Source organism: Pseudorca crassidens, chromosome 1 (genome assembly GCF_039906515.1).
Source record: "Pseudorca crassidens isolate mPseCra1 chromosome 1, mPseCra1.hap1, whole genome shotgun sequence".
In the NCBI taxonomy this organism is placed as follows: domain Eukaryota; kingdom Metazoa; phylum Chordata; class Mammalia; order Artiodactyla; family Delphinidae; genus Pseudorca; species Pseudorca crassidens.
Genome location: NC_090296.1, coordinates 15,017,146 through 15,038,039, shown reverse-complemented (window position 1 = coordinate 15,038,039; position 20,894 = coordinate 15,017,146). Strand labels below are relative to the sequence as shown.

Sequence of the window (20,894 nt, the reverse complement as noted above, 5' to 3'; positions counted from 1 at the left end):
TAGGCACCAGATAAAAGAGAACTAGCTGTACATGTAGGTAAGAAAGACTCAGAAGATAAATTAGATTGAATCACAAAGAAAGGTAGTAGGCTGACATACCAGAATTCGATAAAAACAGGAAAAAATTAATGGAGAAAGAAACTAAATTTGGGGGACTTCCCTGGTGGCGCAGTGGCTAAGAATCCACCTGCCAATGGAGGGGACACAGGTTCGATCTCTGGTCTGGGAAGATCCCACATGCCACGGAGCAACTAAGCCCTTGTGCCAAAACAACTAAGCCTGCACTCTAGAGCCCACAAGCCACAACTACTGAGCCCGTGAGCCACAACTACTGAAGCCCGTGTGCTCTAGGGTCCGTGCTCTGCAATGAAGAGTAGCCCCTGCTCGCCACAACTAAGAAAACCTGCGCACAGCAACGAAGACCCAACGCAGCCCCCCCAAAAAAGAAACTAAATTTTTATACTCAGGTTCCCCTCAAGGTCATGTAGAGAATGGAAAGCATATAAAAATTAGTATCTATAAAAAAAGCAGTTGAGAACATAGACACTGATCATACCAAGTTGCTTGGGGCCACATGAACTCAAAGTCAAAAAATTATTATTGTGCCTGTGCTTCACACATCACCTGCACAGAGGGCAGCTACACACCAGTCTTCTCCATCCATGTCTTATTCTCTTCCAGCTGCCCTAAGAAAAGCATTCACACCAGCAGATGTACTGGACTGATGTGCCTCTCAAAGTGTGAGCCCAGGGGTCAGAACCATCAACATCACCTGGAAATGCCGACTCTCTTGGGCCCCTCCCTGGACCTGTTGATTCAGAATCTGCATTTTAACAACATCTCTAGATCTATGAGCACATCCCACTTGAGGAGAGCTGCTCAAGCCTGCTTTCGGTCTCTTGGACCCACCTGTGACCTCCTGACTTTTTTCTGGTTGGTGTTGAGGTGAAGACACCCCTTCTCAATCACCCCAAACTCAAATATTTGCTCAGTAGGCAGTTCCTTGTAAAGAAGTAAATGTTCTTTATCAAACTGGAGTACAAGCGATAGTATGACTCCTGTTCTACAGACTGAGAAAAATAGAGAATGATTGAAGGTCAATGCTTAGCATTAGCGAAGTACTAACTAAAAACCGTGTTTCTTCTTACTTATGTTATACCGTACCGTCTGGTATTTCCTAGAAATCCCAAAAAGAAAAGGAAAAAGCCCCACTTAAGTTAGGGAATGTAGTTCTGACCACTGGACCTATAGTCAAGAAGGTACTCTATTACTTTTCTTTTCTTTCCTTCTTTCTTGTTTTTTTTTCCCCCAGCGGTAAATTAGGGTCAAGTCTCAGTGCCTGCTGATACCTTGATCAATATCACTTCACAGCATCTTCCCACTACTTGGAAGTCTGCCTGCACCTGGATGTGGTTGTTTACTTTTTTCTTTTTCCTACTTCGGAGTTCAGAGAGAATATACTTATACTTTCTCTGTGATGGAAAGAAACCCCAGGATTCATTTTTCAAAGGAACACTGGAATTTTACTTTTTAGCCCTTAAAGAGAGGAATCTATCAAACTAAAGACTTAATCAAGTGCTCTCTGGGTTGGCTTTGAAGGTCTCTGCTCCCCACTCAGGATGGAGGCTTCCAAACCAAAGTCCCTACAAGCAAACCGCCCTAGCTGCAAAGAACACGGAAAAAGAAGGAAATCAGTCATCTTCTAGGCCGATGGTTTCTCAATCTTTGCTGAACGTCAGAGTCCTCTGGGTAGGTTTTAAAAATCCCCATGGCCAGGCCACACCCCAGACCAATTAGGTCAGAACCTCTGGGCACAGAACCAGGCATCATATATTTTTCAAACTCCCCAGGTGATTCCAATGCACATGCAAGTCTGAGAACCAATGAGCCTGGCAGTGACACCCACAAAACCTCACGCTGACGCCATGAGGTCGGTTCTATCCGTGGCTCCGCACCTCCTATATTTTCTCCATTCTTCCTACGAGCCAGGCAGCAGAATCTTGGGGGATATACTTTCATTCACGTTCCAGAACGTGCTCTTCTGAAACAGCTGCTTCAATGGGGGTATATTTCTTTGCAATGCTCTTCCATGTAATAGAGAAATTCTTTCTCATTCCCTTAATATTGCTCCCCATTAAAGCATAACCTACAAACGGATGAATTATACTTATGCAGTGAGTATAAAGGACAGCTGTTCTATCTCAATGCAGCATTTTCTCTTTGTGATTCCATTATTTTACTGTGGCATGACATGCCTAATGCTTTAAGTAAGGCTCAGCTTTTCTTTCTTTCTTTCCTTTTTTTTTTTTTTTTTACTGGAGGTGAAATTTCAGCTGGAAATCTACTCTAAAAGATCTTCAAGAAACAGTCCGAGTAAGAACACAGCCGTATTTATTTTTTATGAGTAGCTGAAGGCTGATCAAAACGTTCCTCCCAAGCCACAAAATGTGTAACCCTGGCATTTTTCTGGGCTATTTTTTGGCACACTGAACACAGGTCGAGACAGCATTTTATTTTAATTCTTCTTCTTGAACCTCCTGAATCTTCAAGCAGCAATTCTTAAAGAAACTCATTCATGGTTAGCAGATAATGCAGCCTTTTTTCGCCCTGCAGTGACCTAGTACAGAGAAAATATAGTGAATACACTTCTTTTCTTTTTTTACCAAAGAGGTGCCGTTAACTTGTCCTTGAATTGCGACTGCCTGTGTGCGAACTTCTAGAATATTTTCCAAATTGTCGTTTCAACAAGCAGAGCTTGCTGAGTTTGCCAAACCTACTTCCTTACCTTTGTCTGTTCTGTTCTTTGGCAACTCCTTTTGACAGGCTACCCCATTCAAGGTCTTTCCCCTGCTCTAATCCATCTCATTACATCCTCTTCAATTTTACGTTTACCTATTCATAATATGGATCTTCAAAGGAACTCCCCAAAAGGAGGGTGTCAGAATCACGATCAATTTTCTGTTAACATCGGAAGGAAGATTTATGTATATGCCCGTAGAAACATACGTTCTTTGTAACTCCCAGTTAGTATAAAAGAATTGAAGTCACATATTCTACTCCGTAAACTTGGTTCTATTTAAGATAAAAGACTACATGATTAAAGACAAAAATTAAACAGTTGCAAATAATGGCACATTTGTTTGGTGCTGATTTTGAGTCTTTCCAATACATCAACACTCTTTGCTAAAAGGTCACTGGAGGCAAAATACAGCGACCAGCCAAAATGTTTCAGGTGAGAAATGAAGGGCAAGAGAGACATGCCAGCATCTTAACAGCATCGATAGTGGGCTAAGGGCACAAGGCCTCCAAGTCTGGCAGACCTGGGTTCAAATCCTGGCTGTGTCTCCCTGGGCCGGATAGTCAGCCTATGACCATCCCCATCTCTAAAATGCAGATAATGGGAATTCCCTGGTGGTCCAGTGGTTAGGACTCCGCACTTCTACTTCCGAGGGTGCAGGTTCAATCCCTGTTTGGGGAACTAAGATCCCACAAGCCGCACCGCACGGCCAAAAAATAAATAAAATAAAATGCAAATAACAGCAATAATGACCTTCACAGGGCTGCTGTGAGGATTAAAGGGCTTAGAAAGTAGTGAGTACAGGTCAGCTATTCCTACTGCATTTTAAGGAAGTGCAACCCAAACAAACCCATGAGGCAAGAGGAGTGGGTATTATCTATATGCATCTTACTGCTGAGAAAAGTAAGGTTCCCAGAGACGAAATAAACTCATCCTCCTCACATAGCTTTCTAAAACACAAAAATGACTATGCTGTTCCCTGTTAAAAGCTCTTCAGTGGCTCTCATGACCAGGAAATTAGAAAGAGGCATAAAGTCCAAACTCCCTATCATGGCATAATCCCTGGATAAGATTTTTTTTTTTCCCAAAACTCAACCCCAAATCACTTCTGCCACTAAGCATTTCTGCAGCACCACAGAGAGTGTTGCCCCTCCCTCCTTTGGGCTCCCACTCTACCTGGACACACTTTTAGCAAAGCACCCATGGCATTTTTCTGAGCACGTTGGTTTATGCTTCTGAATCTATACACTAAACAGGAAGTTCCTTAAGAACAAGAACACTGTCCTATTCATCTCTGTAGCCTTAGCATCTAGCCTAGCACCGAACACCTGGTAGATAGCCCATAAAATGCTTGATGAATGAATGAATGGTCCAAAGCCATCCAACAAATAAACGGCAGGGCCAGAGAGGACCCCACATCTTCCAACTTCCTGTTGGGCCACCGTTCCCTGAAACCACACTGCCTTTGTCAACGTGTGGGTGACATCTCAGAAAAGACCCTGAGGCTCAACCTCCGTATTCAGAATGGACTTGCCATGTAACCTGAGGCCACGCATTAAAAAACAAACAAAAATAACCACAAATCTGCATGCGTCGATTTGTATCTGTAAAAGAGGGCTCATGCTTAACACTGGACTTTAGAATACACAGGAGGTGGGGGAAGAAGAAGAGAAAAACCAATCAGATAACACGAGGTGCTCCTCTTGAAAAGTGCCTTAATTTAAAACTGCCACAATAGTAAATATAATTAGATAACAACAATAATACCAAACACCACAGTTTACTACAATCCTTTCTTCTGAGGCTTTCAATTGCAACTGAAAACACAATTACTAATTAAATTGGACAAGGGGAGGTATCATTTTCCAAATGGAACCCTAGTGATATAAATGAGTTACTGCAGCTTCTCGAATTTCTCACTGTCACTCAAAGAGGGGGTTCTTCACTGGGCTAGAATAACTCAGAAAAACAGAGCCATATCCTGCATTTTTATTCGAAATACAGTTTATTTCTATATTTCCTATGTAGTTACTGAGCCACTGTAAGACCACAAAGATGCTACAGCCCAGGTCCTCCCCTCAAGGAGCTTAATGTACACTGGTGGGTGGAGTGCACGGATGGCGGATGGCGAAAAAACCTAGTCGAGACCTGGGCCAAAAACAAAAGTCTCAAGGCAGGAGATAAAGACCAGGGGACTCACATTTCCTGCCTTGGAGGAACCTGGGTGAAAAATATAAACAGTTTTAAGGTGGAACAGGGTGAAACAGGAGGCTGTGAACTTTAGAGGGCCTGAGAACATTCTGTTTTCTCTTCTTCTTTTCCTTTTTTAAAAATTCAATTCTATAGTGGAATGCCCCAAGCTCTTTCCTTGCCTTTTACTTGAAGACTTTTCCAAATTATGCTTTTAAAGGCATTAGGAGAAAAAATAAAGTTTCTGTAGTCCAATGGAAATTTGGGGAAATTAAATTAAAATTTTAAATTTTAGAATAAAAATACATTTTTGCTGAAGGACGGCACAGACCTCTTAATATGCAAAAGTGAATTCAGAATCACCTAGAAGGGGATTTAATATGCAGTTTTGACCATATTAATTTAACGCAAGACTCCTTTTTTTTGGTCTGTTTGTTTTTTAGAAACATCTAACATCTTGCTGGCTAGTGTTCTGTTAAAACACATAGAAAATACTGGTCTAGTAAAAATGACAAATAAATCACCTTCCCTTCTTGTAATATTACAGACTTTGTCACAGGTCTAAAGAAAAAAGTGAGTGCCTGTAATGGACAAATAAAGGGGGCATTATAGCTAGCACCTGCAGCAGTAGAGGGGCTTTAAAATTATGTAAGTCCAACTTCGGATCATGCTCACCACTTATACTATGAGACCTTGGTTTAAAAATTGCTCAAACTTTCTTGGCCTCAGTTTCCACATCAGTCAAATGGGAATAATGGCATTGCCTGCCCCTAAGGGTGAGTGGGAATATTTGTGTACTCAAATCATCCAGCAGAGCGTTTAGCACAGAGCAAGCTCTCAATGTTCAGAAACTATCGCATGAGACACTCCAGGGTGGCAGGGAGGCCCGTTAAGGTCAGTCTGCTGTAGCTGTGTCTTCTTAGGCTAAAACGAAGATGCTTTCAACTTGAACACAAGTGAAAGACTCGACATCGGCCACACGGGCAAGAAAAGATGCAAGAAAGATGCCAAAATGGAAGAGAAGTCTGAAGGAAAATCCTCTCCAGCCAAATTTTCAAGGAAATGAATTATATGAAATTACAAAAACAGTGCCCTCGGGGCTGCTTCTACTTTTCTCTGACATCTGATACGCAGATATAACGAAGTATCAGGAGAACAAAGAAAATGCACAGAACAGCATGATAAACGCTTTTAGTCACTTTCTCAGTCAGAGCCTTCGAATCAGTGTTAGCAGCATGGCCGGGGAAGGAAACACAGGATCCATGTGTGGTAAATTTACAGCAGATTTTGAGATCCAGGACATTTCTGAGGAAATATATGGAGATAGTGGCAAGGCCAGCAACAAATGACCATGTGATTCGTGGAAAGATCCAGACTTTGAAACAGATCCTTCACTTGGCCAAGTCCATTAGTTCTCACCACTGCCCTCTAGTAGACCTGCTGAATACAGACCTACAACAAAAGCAAATCCTCACACTAGAGTTTCATAGTACTCATTAAAAAAAAAAAAAAACTTGCATGTAAAGTTGCCTGGAGCACTAAAGCAACCAGTTAGAAAGAAAAAGAATGAGCTATATGACTTAAAAATCCAATTTGCTAGGATAAAATGTCCCAAGATCGCTGATAACAGGAGTTTGTATGGAATATTCCTTGATAGAAGTGTGCCAGATTAGGTCTTGGAAACATTTTTGTTGTGCAGAGACTTTCGGTAGCAAGTGGGAAATACCTAATAAGTATTTGCCACATGAAGGAATGGAACGAACTGATGAACAAACAAAAGAACAAAGGGGCTGAATCCCAGCATTCATGAATTGGAAGAGTTCTAAGATCCCTACCAATTTCGGTTTTGGTTTGTACACTGTCTTGGGAAGCTCACAATCTCACCAGGCAGACCTCCCCACTGGAACAACATAATGGGTGACAATGAACCCTTCCAAAGGTTTCAGTTTATCCAACATATTTTTTTTCCAACATATTTTCTGTTAGTGGTAAGAATGCAGGTGTTCCCAAGGAGTTAAGTACTTCAACAGATAATACTTCTGTTATCTAATTGCCAACAACATTCCTCTGTTCCCCTTATATCTTAGCTAAGTACTTATCACAACCTGTAATTTTCTTACTGTTTCACCGCTGACTGTGGGCATCTCCCACTTCTAAATGTAACTTCATGAAGGTAAAGACCGCGCCTTCCCCCGGCACCTAGCCCAGTACCTGCACATAGGCAGAAGGTGTGCATTAAAGATCTGTTGGTTATACAGATGGAATCAGCGCTGTGGAAGTAGGAGCTTTTCCTCTCTCATTTCCCTTCAGAAGCATCGTTTGGGTGGTCCTGTCATTAGAGTCAACTGGCTGGCCACTCTCAACATAGCTGTGTATCCTTGAGCAAACTTCTTCACCTCTCTGGTTTCCTTCTTTGTAAAGGAGGATTTGGGGGCACTTGAACTACTCTCTCAAAGGTCCCTTGCATCAGTAACATTCTAAGATTATTTGGGAAAATAAGCCCAAAACACCCGCATTTTCATAATTAATAAAGTTTACAATGATCAGAACAAATAAACAAGTGAATTTCAAGATTGTTCTATAGCGTTAGTCATGGTTTTCTTCAAGTTAGCTCATTTCTCTGCCAGGTCACACTCTGTATTTACCTTTCAGCATTTGGCCCTTAGAAAGGGCGAAATTGATGAGGTGGCTAAGGTCCACTTTCTAAAAAAAGAGCAACCCCCTTCCCCCCTGTCCAGATAATTTCTGCAGCCTGTTTGCAAGATTTCTAATTTGAGGTGCAACTGTCATTTAATTAAGTGGTTCTTAGAGATTTTGATTTTTCCTGCCACCAACGGGTTAATGCGCTGAGATCTTCCTTTGTTTTACAAAGGGGCAAGAAAACACATTGAGCTGATACAGTCCATTATTAAAATTGCATTTCAGCAGAGGCAAATAACTCCAGCCACCTGACGCTGGGCTTAGCCATCATCTTCTCTTGCTACAACCCAAAGCTATTACATTAAAAGCATAAGCAAAACAATAGAGCTGACAGCAATGCGAGCTCCCCCGGTAGACGGAAACCATCAATCCTGTTGGTGAAGTATTTAGCTACAGAAGGAGAAAAGACATTCTCTGACTGCAGGATAAGAGCAAGGAATACACAGCCACTTTTCAATCAGAGCTAGATCGTGTATACATGAAGAAATAACAGCTTCGACAGCCAGACGTTAAGTTTGCCTCTAGAAAGTGGGAGCCAGCAAGTATACCTGTGAAGGCTACGAAAAGTCTGGGGTTGAATGAAGTCGCTCTTACCTGCTCCACCTTCACCTTGGATGCTCACAGCCCCCACCCATTCCCTGCGTGGTAGTTTCTACAGAAATTAAACAAAGAGCTTTTTCAGGGGCCAGGCAGGCAGAAAACAAACTTCTTTAGCTTGGGCAGTGTTAAGCGATCTTAATAAGCTCTAAATCTTTACTTGGAAGTCAATGAAATTAGCAGCAGAGTTTAGAAGCCAGAAACACCGGGCTGGATTATTTTAAAAAGCAAAAACAAAAAACTCCAACCATTCTTTGCAGCTAAACTCCAGCTCCGGTTCTCTGGGCTAGAATAGTAGTGTTAATAGATTCTGCCTCGACTAAAAAGGGAGCCAGTGGCAGAAAATCTATTCCTCCAGCAAGGTTGCCGGGCAACGAGCAAGCTTTTGGCATGTGGCTGATGTCTCCCGGCAGCCCGGACTACACAAAGTAAGCTCTTCCATCACTTATAACTAACTTGATTTTGATGGATTAAAACCAAATCAAAAGGTACTGTAAGTCACTCGTTTCCAAATTCAGGAATCTGGGTGAGACAGAAGACATCCCAATACCAAACATAAGACTAACTGATCAGGAAAAGTAGAATCCACTAAAGGTCATTCTGCTGGGTGATACATCTCTTACACATCCTAGTATACACACAATGTTATTTTAAGATGAGAATATCCAAAAGCAATGGGAAAAAACAGCATTCAAGAATATTTGGGGGTGGGGGGATGAGTGAAATAGGTGAGAGAGATTAAGAGGCACAAATTTCCAGTTACAAAATAAATGAGTCACAGGGATGAAACGTACAGCGTGAGGAATATAGTCAATAATATTGGAATATCTTTGTATGGGGACAGATGGTAACTAGGCTTATAAGGGTGATCATTTTGTGATATACAGAAATATCGAATCCCTATGCTGTGCACCTGGAACTAACAGTATTGTAGGTCGGTTATACTTCCATTACAAATATATATTTTGGAAAAATATTAACGTTATAAAGATGGAGCCTCAATGTTACGAGGAGTTGTGGATTCAAATGCATCTTTGTGTCTCGCGTTGGTGAAGGTGTTTGCACATCTGAGCACATTACTCAATAATCGGCGAACCCTCGCTAAGGGCTCTGAGATCCCACCCCTGTGCTGTAGGCGTGATGGAAGAAAATGTAAGACTTTGGGCCAAGGCCTCATTCAGAACACATTTACTATTAGGACATAAGGTAAGATGGTTTCTCTCACCAACTAAGTTCTTCCGCAAAAGGCTAGTTTTGGCACTGATTGTGTTTGCTTACGAAAACCACCTCCAAGACATACTGACCGAGCTGACTAGACTTCCCAAATGATGAAGACGGCACTGAAGGCCAGGCCTGTCCTTTCCCAGGGTTCTGGGGTGAACCAGGCCTACCTGCCAGGGCTCTGAATAGCATAAAATATACTCACACTTGATCCCAAACTTTTCTTTCTCTTTTAGAAAAACATCCTTCACAACATTCATAGTGTATCTCCTTTCATTTAAAAAAAAACTCCTTTTGGGGACTTCCCTGGCGGTCCAGTGGTTAAGACTCCGCGCTTCCACTGCTGGGGGCACGGATTCGATCCCTGGTCAGGAAACTAAGATCCCACACTCTGTGAGGCGTGGCAAAATAAAAAATAAATCCTTTCGGGGCTTCCCTGGTGGCGCAGTAGTTGAGAGTCTGCCTGCCGATGCAGGGGACACGGGTTCGTGCCCCGGTCCGGGAAGATCCCACATGCCGCGGAGTGGCTGGGCCCGTGAGCCATGGCCACTGAGCCTGCGCGTCCGGAGCCTGTGCTCCGCAACGGGAGAGGCCACAACGGTGAGGGGCCCGCATATCACAAAAAAAAAAAAAAATCCTTTCGTTCAGAAAGTTGCACATACTCGCATGGACAGAGGCATCCTCTTCTCGTGCAATCCTGAACCTGTGGTCATTAGCAGCCACAGGCCCACCACAGGGGATGCTGAAGGCAAAGGCAACCGGATGAAACAGCCCAGCAGAGGTGCCCACACATTTCCTTGGAGTTCCAGGCAAAACCAGCTTGTGCCCATCGGCCCCTTCTAATGTGGAGAATGCACGTGACACCAAGCGAAGCATTCGTGTTCCAGACGTGGCATGTCCCATTTGTGGCCTCGTCAGCCCCTCGTCCATTATGGATCCATTATGCCTTTCGTCAACTTCCATGTTTCTTGCAACACATTCAAATGCACTGCAGGGACTAAAAGCAGCCTCCTCTGTAACCATTATGATGATAAAATGCAACTTGATGGAAATCGATATATTATCATCGCTCCCTATCAAGACATATGCCCTCAGGAAACAAAGAGTTGTTAGTTTTAATATGAAAAAGGCTTAATGGGTCTTCGCATGAGCTTGGCAGGTGGCTGAGCAGGTGCACGGCACTGCCACTCTCCACAAGTCTAATGCTTGCCCACTCTTTAAGATCGAGTCTGAATGCCACTCCAGCAATTCTTAACTGAGCCCTCCACCCCTACACTCAGCCCTTCCTGTTACCTGCAGCTCTGCTCCTGCACTGAACCTTTTCTACTGTATATACATCCTGTGCATACAACCATTCTCTCTCCTACCAGGTGTATGTTCCCCAAGAGCAAAAGCTCAGGGCCTTATTCAGAGCCGATGTTCAGTGTTAGGTGATTTTGGTTTTCATTGGAAGAAAACAAAACGGTGGGTAAATACAGCCCCCGAAAAATTAAAATTTTTTTTTTTTAGTTTGTAGGTAATCTGAGATACCTGGCCAAACCCTTAGTGCTGTGTCATGGAAAGAAGAGCCTGTGGTCTGACTATTAAGTCAGCCAAGCAGCTCTAGCCTTCCTATTGGAGTACCTTGTGCACCATGTAAGTAATCTAGTACACTGTAGTTTTGCAGAGGAATTATTCAGTAAGCAGAGGCCATGAGAAAATTAAGAGTTGATGAAATGTTTTCCTAATGTTTTCCTTTCTCGAAACAATCTCCTACGTAATAAAAGCCTTACAAATGTATTATATAGCCTTCGTCTTTTTCATATATATATATATACACACACACACACACACACACACACACACACACACAATATCAATTGCTGATTGTCAAATTTTCACTTTACCTGATGAGTTTGCAAGATGGCTTCTTCCAAGTTTATTGATAATAGCACCTTGTATGTTTCTGATCCAGGATTCATTACTATTTGTAATTTATTATTTGTTGTGTCCTAGTTTGTCTCCCCAATAGACTGGTAGCTCCCCAAGGGTAGAAACCATTTTATCTTGAGTTCTATTAGTATCCCCACTGCCCAGCACCAAGTATGACATGGATGAGGCACCCACACACCTGCTGAACGATCACTGCCTGAAGTAATTAACTGACCGATAAATTCGTGCCTAACTGAAGTTCTGGCTTGGTTGAGGGTCTTCAAAATAAGATCGCGATTGGGCAACCAGTCTACTGGTCCTGCAATAGATTTTGCTTCAGAGAAACTCTTGCAAACCAGAATACCGAAGCTAGTGCCCTCCTTCAGGGAAACTTAGGGAGCCTGAAATCCTAGGAGAGCCAGTAGGAGCTGGAAGGAGAAGCTGGCAAAGGGAAAATATCTGTTATTTTATTCGAAGAGAACATTCAAAATCAGAAACACCTATATTCAGATGTTCAAGACAGAGACACTTGAGTTGAAGTCAAAATACACATTTGTTTTGTTTTTTTGTTTTTTTGTTTTGCGGTACGCGGGCCTCTCACTGTTGCGGCCTCTCCCGTTGCGGAGCACAGGCTCCGGACGCGCAGGCTCAGCGCCCATGGCTCACGGGCCCAGCCGCTCCGCGGCACGTGGGATCTTCCCGGACCGGGGCACAAACCTGCGTCCCCTGCATCGGCAGGCGGACTCCCAACCACTGCGCCACCAGGGAAGCCCCACATTTGTTTTTAAATACAAGTTTGGGACTAGAAACACCCCTATTCACTAAGAGTAAAAATTCTCTCTCACTCGTCCACCCTCTCGTCCTCCCCTGCCTGCCCCCCTTAACCCCTGCCCCACAGAGTCCGCAGATTTTTCTCATAATGTATATCAGATAATTTAATTTTTCCCCAATTTTTCACTGTTTATTTATGTTCGTCAAAATACATGCTCTGATTTTTTTATTCAGAAAAGAAATCATAAATATATGTGTGAATGCGAGTAGGCTATACATAGGTTTCTAAAGATGTGTGCATATCATCACAGTATTATCTGTTTCTTTACTCTCACTAACATAGCAGAGTAGCAGAGACATGGAAAAATCAAAGCAGTAGATAATTTTTTAAATTATTCATATTTGACTCTAGGACAGTAACAGTTTAAACATTAGACTTCCCTTCTGTTCTTAATTCTATTTAGCTTAGGCTATTAAGACTAATTTATGTTTTAAAGGCATACACTAACAGACCATATGAGATAATATATGTAAACGTACTCTGTAATTAACATGTATTACTCTGTAATAATGCAAATGTGTTAGTATCATAATAATTATGATTTTTCTTTCAATTTGTATGTACGTATATAAGTCTGTTTATATAGTATATATGTAGCCTAACACTATAGTTTTCAAATACCTGTTCACAGACCAATACTGGTCAGTGACAAAGTTTTCACTGGCCAGAGGCAAAAGGAGAAAAATCCTAACAATGTATTACAGATTTTAAAAAATACAATGTTAAACGTATTATATTTAAAAGATTGCTTTTATTCTGAAATTAAATTCTTACTGATTTTTTTTCCTGGTTTGTTCCAAAGTCCATTGCTTTATCGAATTATAGTGCTAACGAGTGGTAATTTTTAAAGCCCTTACTTGCCAAAAAAAAAAAAAAGAAAATTTTCTTTTGAAATGTATTAATCCATGGAACCTAAAAGTCTGAAAAAAACTGATTCAGGCAACAAAAACACCAACATTTCCATAGTCTGTTCAAGAAAAGAAAGTGAGGCTCCCCTTTACCTGCAGCTTTAGTGCTTCTAGTCATCCAATCCCAGTAACATCTGGAACGTCCCAAAAGATCCAGCCTCTGAGCTGAGCCCTCCCAGGCTCCCAGCAGTCCAGCACCCATTCGGCTTCTGCGTGATCACTTCATTTTCCCCAGCAGCCTCAACAAGAAGCACCACTTCGGAAGAAACCCCAAATCTTAAACCAGTCCAAGGTGGGGGCAGGCTGAGGGAGGCACCGAATCCAATTTTTTACAGGCAGAGAGACTTCAAAGTCTCCATCCGATGGCTCAAACATCCATAACAGAATTGGTATTTCTTCTCGGATTCAAGGCATGGCCAAGTCACACAGGCTCACTTCCAGGGTCCAGTTTTCACTTGGAGGCTGCAGCCCAGGCAGGCTCACTGCCCTTTGATCTGGTTGGAACCGGAGTGTTACAAATATGCTTGTATTAAGCTATCTCCAGTCTGCCTGAGGGCCTCGGTCTGGAATGCGAGAACGGGAGCTTCAAACAGTGAGGTTCCCAAGTCTTCATTTACGTTACATTTTTTTCTGGCCGGCCGGCCGGCCAATGCTCCTTCCATGGCAGGCAGCGATGGGGTGCCCGTGGAGTGCAGTAACGCAGAATGGCATCATCAGGCAGAACTAGAGAGTTTTGTCTCTATTCTCTGGGCCAGCAATCCAGGCGAAGAACAAGGGAAACTACAAGCAAGCACCAGAACCCTAAATTATACTTTTATTAAGCCACCCACAGGCATTTGTAAAGCACCTAGGAGCTCCGAGCGCTGTGTTATTAAGACGCAACGGAGGCATCACCATCTTTGGCCATCAAAGCATCCATGTTCCACCAGCCAGTGGGTAATGAATCATGGCAAGAGCTCCATCCCTTCTACCCCGGGGGCCTTCTCCTCCTAGACTTGACAGTGCAGGCCTCCATTTTCAAAATCAGAATGTATAAAAAACCCGTTTCGCTGGAAGATATCCTGTGTGAAAGAATGTGCAGTAAATAGCAAACATTTCCAACAGCACAGCCAGTATTTTCCTATTTCCTGGACAATTTACTAAAAATCTTCCACTCCTGCTTTCATAGGTTGAGGGCATCTGCTGTGCCAAACTGCCTGCTGGTGACAGAGAGAAACCAACACATTCTGCAGTGCCCAGGGATAAAACTGAAAAGCGAGAGAGAAGTGTCCCTGACAGAAGTAGACTCTGAACTTCTCTTGAGTCACCTGTTACCGAGAGACTTTAAATGCTGGATGATCAGAGATCTTTCACCAGCTTATACCACGCCAGTCATAATCCCCAAAATATCAAGAACCCCCAAGTCCCTGAGTGACTGCTTCATGCAAACATGGAAATAATGCAACAGAACCACTGTTTCTTTGATTCCTCCAGACGGAAAAGGTAGTGCCTTTAATATCATGCTTACTGGACATCCATCATCCAACGCACAATGCAACCATTGTAGGGCAGAGAGAGAGAATATACTCTGTGGGGTAGAGGCATGCGGCGGAAAAAAAACCCAACAACACGAGAGCCTCGACGCACTGAAGAAACGGTCTTCTGCTTCTCATTGGAATAATGGTGGGATGTGTACAAGAATGTTTCTGGCTGGCCTTAAAAGAAAGAAACTCTTTCAGAGAGCAGCGACCTTAAACATCTTATCAGCCTTTGAAGTTATGCACAATGACATCCTTTGGTTCCTTGCCCAGGGCAGAGGTTTAAGCTTTAAGACTCCATTTACTTACAAAGAACTGTAGAAATATTTTTGCTGCGGCACAAGGCAAAAGAGCCAGTTTTTGAAAACAGCAAATGATAGAATGGTGAGGTAGAGGGGAAAACACCCTTTATAGGGGGCACCGCACTGTGTTAAGGGGATCAAGAGCTATAGATCTAACTTTCTGGGGTTAACCTCCTTTATTTTCAATCTTCTGTACCATTCAGATCAGTTTTGTGAAACTCACGTCAAAGTGATAGAAGCAGAGTAGGTTCTGATGCTGCCACCCGCCTTCTGACTCATCCCTGGTCCAACGTGCCCTACCAATGCCTGTGCTTCCTACCAACACCACTATATCTCTGTAATCCATCTCCCCTCAACCCAAAAGAAAGGGTACCCCCTGCTCCCTCCAATGCTACCTCTTGAGTAGGAGTCCAAGGTGGGATAACGTCCCCCACAGGGTGGTGAGGAGGAGCCTTGTGCCCACTGCTGCCTCCACACAATTTTCTAGGGCATCTAGACTTGTGTTTCTTCCCTTATGGTGGGTCCCGTCTATCTGGTCAACCACTGCATCCCTGCACGCTGTGTGCCCAGCCAGCACAGTGTTGAGTATCTAGTAAGTACTCAAGACACGCTTGTAGAAGAAAGGCCCAGTGACCTCCACCCCAACATTTTCTCTTTCCTTTCTGCCAGATATCTTCTGTCTTGGGGTACACTCTATTTTAGGGTCTCCCTGATGATTCAATCTTGGGCACAAGAACGTTCACTTGCCAGAGCTGTTTGATTTATTTGCTTTTGCTTTAATCTCAGGCCATGGCAAAAGTTCTTTTGCAAGACCCCAAAAAACTGGGAATCCAGAGATTCTGGGAATCTCCTAATAGTCACCTAAGAAAAGGTAATAATGCTGTATGCCATCATTTTCATGATTTGATAAGCTACATAAAACTCATTACTGAACTGGAGCCAAACACTTGAAGGAAAACAGAAGGAAATCTGTTGCCTTGAGATTTATCTTTCTTCTTCAAAGAACTCGGAGTTGCTTCTATAGTACATGATGTTAGGATAGGCCTTGGGCCAATCATTGTAAAGAGCATCTGAAAAATTACTCAGAATTGTGTGCTCGGTTGTTTTGCAAAGGATATCGCTATTTGTTTGCTTAAGTGAGGCTGTAAGGATTGCTGGAAACGTTCTGTGAAAATATTAGCTAAACTCAAGTCCCTATCAGCAAATACACGCATGCAGTTCACACATGTGTCACACCACACGTATGATCTCTGACTTACAGGTATGAATAATGTATAAACAAGCTGAACCCCATTCCAACAAGCAAGTGACTTTAGTTCACAATGGAAATGTAAACATGACCCTTAGTTGAAGATAGCCTTTAACTCCAAATTGCCCATATACACAATAAAACAAGCTCTTTACTGCGCCTGGAGGGCGTCTCCACGTGGGCTGTGGTGAATTCTCCTAATTGAAAGCCGTGATAAGTCAACATGAAGGGGCTCTTTCCAATGTTGACATGTGTTCATGGAGGGCCTCTTCATTTGAAAATCTTCAAGAGACCCCACCTGGTCCACGGGGCTCCGTTTGGTCTTCATAGCAAAGAGAACACACAGTTCTCCATAATTACACAAAGGGGACAATTTGGTAAAGAAGAACTAACTCTATGAAGTAGTGCTTCTGAGTTAATCAAGTCAAAAGACAAGCCCAATTAAAAGAGCCTTTTGCTTAAATAATATATAAAAATAAAGAAAGCAAAACTCAGGAGGTACAGTCCCCAGATACACAACTTGTAATTTCTAATAAAGCAGGAAGGCAGAACTCCAGTCACTTAACAAAATGCTCAATACCCAATTAGGATCCACAGTCCCTGAACAGCTATCTGATTACCCCGGAGATTAATTCCCTGGGCGGCAGGCCCCAAGGGTCCTTTCTAGCCAGCTCCATCACTCATTGGGAAGTCAGGGAAGATGAATATCTAGGTTAGGTTTGATGCTCACAACTTTTCAAGGGTTACTCAGATCTCAGAAATAAAGATTGGCAGATCAAGGAGAGAGCACAGACACGATCATTTGGTTCATTAGAATCGTGAAACTAAAATCTCCTTTTGCAGTTGTAAAGAGCCAGCTCAAGTTAGTTTTCCAAATAGTGAAAGGAAAATACTCTAACAAACAAAGAGGCATATGAAAGTCAAGCATGGTAAAGGGCAGGAAAAAAAAAAAAAAAAACCCCGAGTAATTCCTCTTAAGTGCCTTTCTTCCTTTCATTTTATTTTACTTTATTTTAGCAAGAAGAAAGTAGGAGAGTTGGGACTTTGTCATTATTTTTTTGTTGTTCACTTTGATTTTTTTGTTTACTTTTGTTTTGTTTCGATTTTTAAAATTTGTTGGTAATAGCTACATATAGACAAAATTCAAAAGGTTCAAAAGGATATGCAGTGAAAAGTAATCTTATCACCCCCCTGTCACCAGCCACCCAATTCTACTCCTGGGCAGGGCAGTAAACAAACAAAAACCAGCAATGACCACCAAAGTGTGTGTGTGTGTGTTTGGGGGGGTAGGGTGGGTGGCAGTAGACAAAGAAAATAAAGAAAAAAACCCTAAAACAATGATCTAAATCTGGTGTATCCTTTCAGATATAATCTATGCAAATATTAGCATTTCTTTTCTTTGTGAAAAGACAAAAGCAATGTTTTTTATAAACTGTTCTGTACTTTGCATTTTTCTCTCAACATAGCTTCAAGGTCAATCCCTAACAGTAAATACAGAGATGCCTAACTTTATATAAGTGCAAGTACAACTGTAGGATAAATTTCAAGAAATGGAATTGCTTGCCCCAAATATATGCATCTTCTATTTCAATTAATGTTACCAATGTGCTTTCTCTAGAGACTGTATCAATTTATATGCCCCTCAGCAACGTGAGTGTCTGCTTCTCCTCACCTTGGCTAACCCACGGCACCAACCATGACAGGTAAACATGATCTCTTAAAGTTCTAGTTTATATTTCTCTTATTAGGAGGAGGGCAAGTATCTTTTCATATATTTAAGAGCCATTTACTTCCTATCCTGTCAACTGCATGTTCATATCTTAGGTGACTTTCTACCACCTTCTTTCTCTTCAGTAAAGGCAGTGTCTCTAGCAAATGATATCCAAGCTGGTCTTTTTTTTTTTTTTTAATTTTTTTTTCTTGGCCGCGCTGCGTGGCCTGTGGGATCTCAGTTTCCCAACCAGGGATCGAACTCGCACACCCTGCATCGGAAGCATGGAGTCTTAACCACTGTTACCTCCAGGGACGTCCCCTCCAAACTGGTCTTTTGTATAGTTCTTCAAGCCCGTGCATATATCATCTAATTTAATAATTGCAATAAGCCAGTATGCAGGCACAAAAATATTTTCTCCATTTTATAGGTGAGGAAGCCAAGGTTTTGTTTGTAGGTTTGACCAACAAGCTCACTGGAAGTTTGTAGCCAGAACTAGAATTCACGTAGCTTACCTTTTAGTCTAACGATTTGTGCGTGCGTGCGTGCATTCCGGTGTGTGTTGACTGCATTAAAATGCCTCTTAGATTGTAGAAAGGATGAGAAAGGAAATATTCTCTTTTTCTCTAATGATGAATTTGCATTTTCTATTTACCTGGCCAGTTTTCATTGTATAGCAAATAAAGGAAACTAAAACTTTATTTGCTCTCATTCTGTTGCTCAGGCCAAAGCATGGACAAGCATTGAGTCTTCATGTATCGCACATCACCAAGCTATCAACCTTTTATTACCAACCTGGATGGACCGAGTACTGGGTGGAGGGGAGATAGAACAGTACTGACATACATCCTCCCCAGGAAGAGGGGGACCCTCGAGAGGCCTTCCCATGTTGAATGTCCTGGGGGAGAGCATGAATACACGAACTCCTATGAGGGGGCAGAAGGAGAAGTCCCCAGGACAAAGGAGAAGAAGGTCATGAGCCATAGGGGTCTGTCAACTTGGTGCTATTGACAAGGAACGCTTCTGGGTTCAACCTAGGGTACTGATTCCCAAGTATTCTCCAGCCCGTCCCGGGGGAGCTGGTCTCTAGTCTACCAGGAAGAGGCTGTGGGGTGGAAAGTACCCAGCTAATTTGGGAAAAGGGACAGGAAGGCTCTAAAAAAGCTGGAAGACCTTCTTCTGCCCCATCTTGGGGCAGGGGATGGGGGGCAGTGGGGCAAGGGATCCAAAGCTGTGAGTGATGGGGACAAAAGCATAATGAGGAAAAATACAATCAGAGCTGCCACCAGACCCTACAGGGCAGAAAAGGGCTCACTGGGCCCAGCAGTAGTTCAGGTGCTAAGCTGGGGGAAACACCAGCAGTAAACTGCACTAGGTGGGACTTAGATGCAAAACCCTGAGATTGTCACCCAAGCTCTCGACTGTCTTCAAAGCCGGTGTGGCCAGAACATATGATGAGCGATATTTCATAAATCTGAGCCTTTAGTGAAAGGTGCCAATTTCATCCTTAAGTTTAGTTACTGCTTCATGCATTCATTCCCTTCAAAGGCAGTGCTTTCCATAAAACTCTCCTCCTAATTTCCACTCGAATCCTGGCAGAGTAAGCATGTCAGGACTGTGCAGAAATTCCACGGCAGTTTGCCGGAGCTCCTGTCCCACACGTGAGTGGGTGACACGTGCAACGCAACTGAACACGTGAAAGGGACCATTCCAAGAGAATCTAACTCATTCTCAGTGGCGCCCCTACTGGCTTCAGCCAGCCAGCCCCCCAGCCCCAAGAGTTGGCTGAGGTCCCACCCTACAGTGGGACTTTGCCTGGTTAGCTGCTTAGACCGGGGCCTCCTGGCAGGTCTTCAGCAGTAGACCTGCTCGCTGAGGTGGGACAGGTGCCAAAGGCAAAGATTCCACTGCAAGCATGAAGGAGGTCTTTGACATCACACAAAATGTGATCTCATGTTATGCAGAAGTTAGGTACTAAAGCCAAAACATAAGGCAAAAAAGCAAGTGTAGACAAAATACTTTAAAATTTTAAAATTAAGACAGAGTGTGACTTCCCTGGCAGTCCAGTGGTTAAGACTGCGCTTCCACTGCAGCGTGCACGGGTTCGATCCCTGGTCAGGGAACTAAGATCCCACATGCTGTGCAGCACAGCCAAAAAAAAATTAAGATACAGGAAGCTTATAGATGTGAAACAGGAGGGAAGGGGGCAGGGCACAACCTTTAAAAGAATGACATAGCCGTTGAGGACAAGACAGAAACTGGTTAGAACCTACTAGGTCCAAGATGGCGGGAGACTCGACTTCCAGCGGACCTTGAGCCTCATCACACGCACACTGTAATACATCAGCAACTAAATGACACACCTACAGGTGCCACGACAGTTCTGAGGCTAATTTCCAATTCCTGGAAATCCCCAAAACAGTTGGAATAATCCTCCCCCTCATTAGCCTATGAAATTACCCAGCCCATAAAAACTAACCACCCCGTATTTTGGGTCCTCTCACCTTCTGAGACGGCCCATACTCTGTGGAGTGTGTTCCTCCCAAAGCCGTTCTTGCCTTTTGAGATGGATGGCATTCTGTCTCTGGAACGTGAATCCCTCTAAATAAATCCACTTCTTACCTAATACTTTGTCTCTCACTGAATTCTTTCTGCAACGAGACATCAAAAACCTGAGCTTCATTAAGTCCTGAGACCAGGTGTGTGATTGCAATTAAAAGACAGTGGGTTCAAGTCCCAATCTGAGTTGTGTGGTTTCAGATATAAAAATTAACAATGTGTAGTTATTGATGGGACAACGAAGATGGATATTAAAGACTTGCTTCTACTTCTCCAGACAACCTCTCCCTCCCTCCCTCTCTCTCTGTCTCTCTGTCTCTCTCTCTCTCTCCCTCTCTCTCTCTCTCTCTCTCCGTTTCTCTATCATCTATCTTGTCCAGGAGCACATCTTGGCCATGCA

General features: G+C 43.0%; 1 protein-coding gene across 7 annotated transcripts in view; it reads right to left on the bottom strand.

The window, feature by feature from the left end:
* The window catches only part of FOXN3 (forkhead box N3), a 405,900-nt gene that overhangs the window by 336,956 nt on the left and 48,050 nt on the right, over positions 1 to 20,894 (bottom strand). Inside the window, exon 2 of one of the 7 annotated variants that reach the window (XM_067728238.1) lies at positions 13,250 to 13,936. The exons of the other annotated variants lie outside the window; for them this stretch is intronic. The gene's annotated coding sequence lies outside the window, so the exon portion shown is untranslated. The remainder of the gene's footprint in view (positions 1 to 13,249; positions 13,937 to 20,894) is intronic. 7 annotated transcript variants of the gene reach the window in all.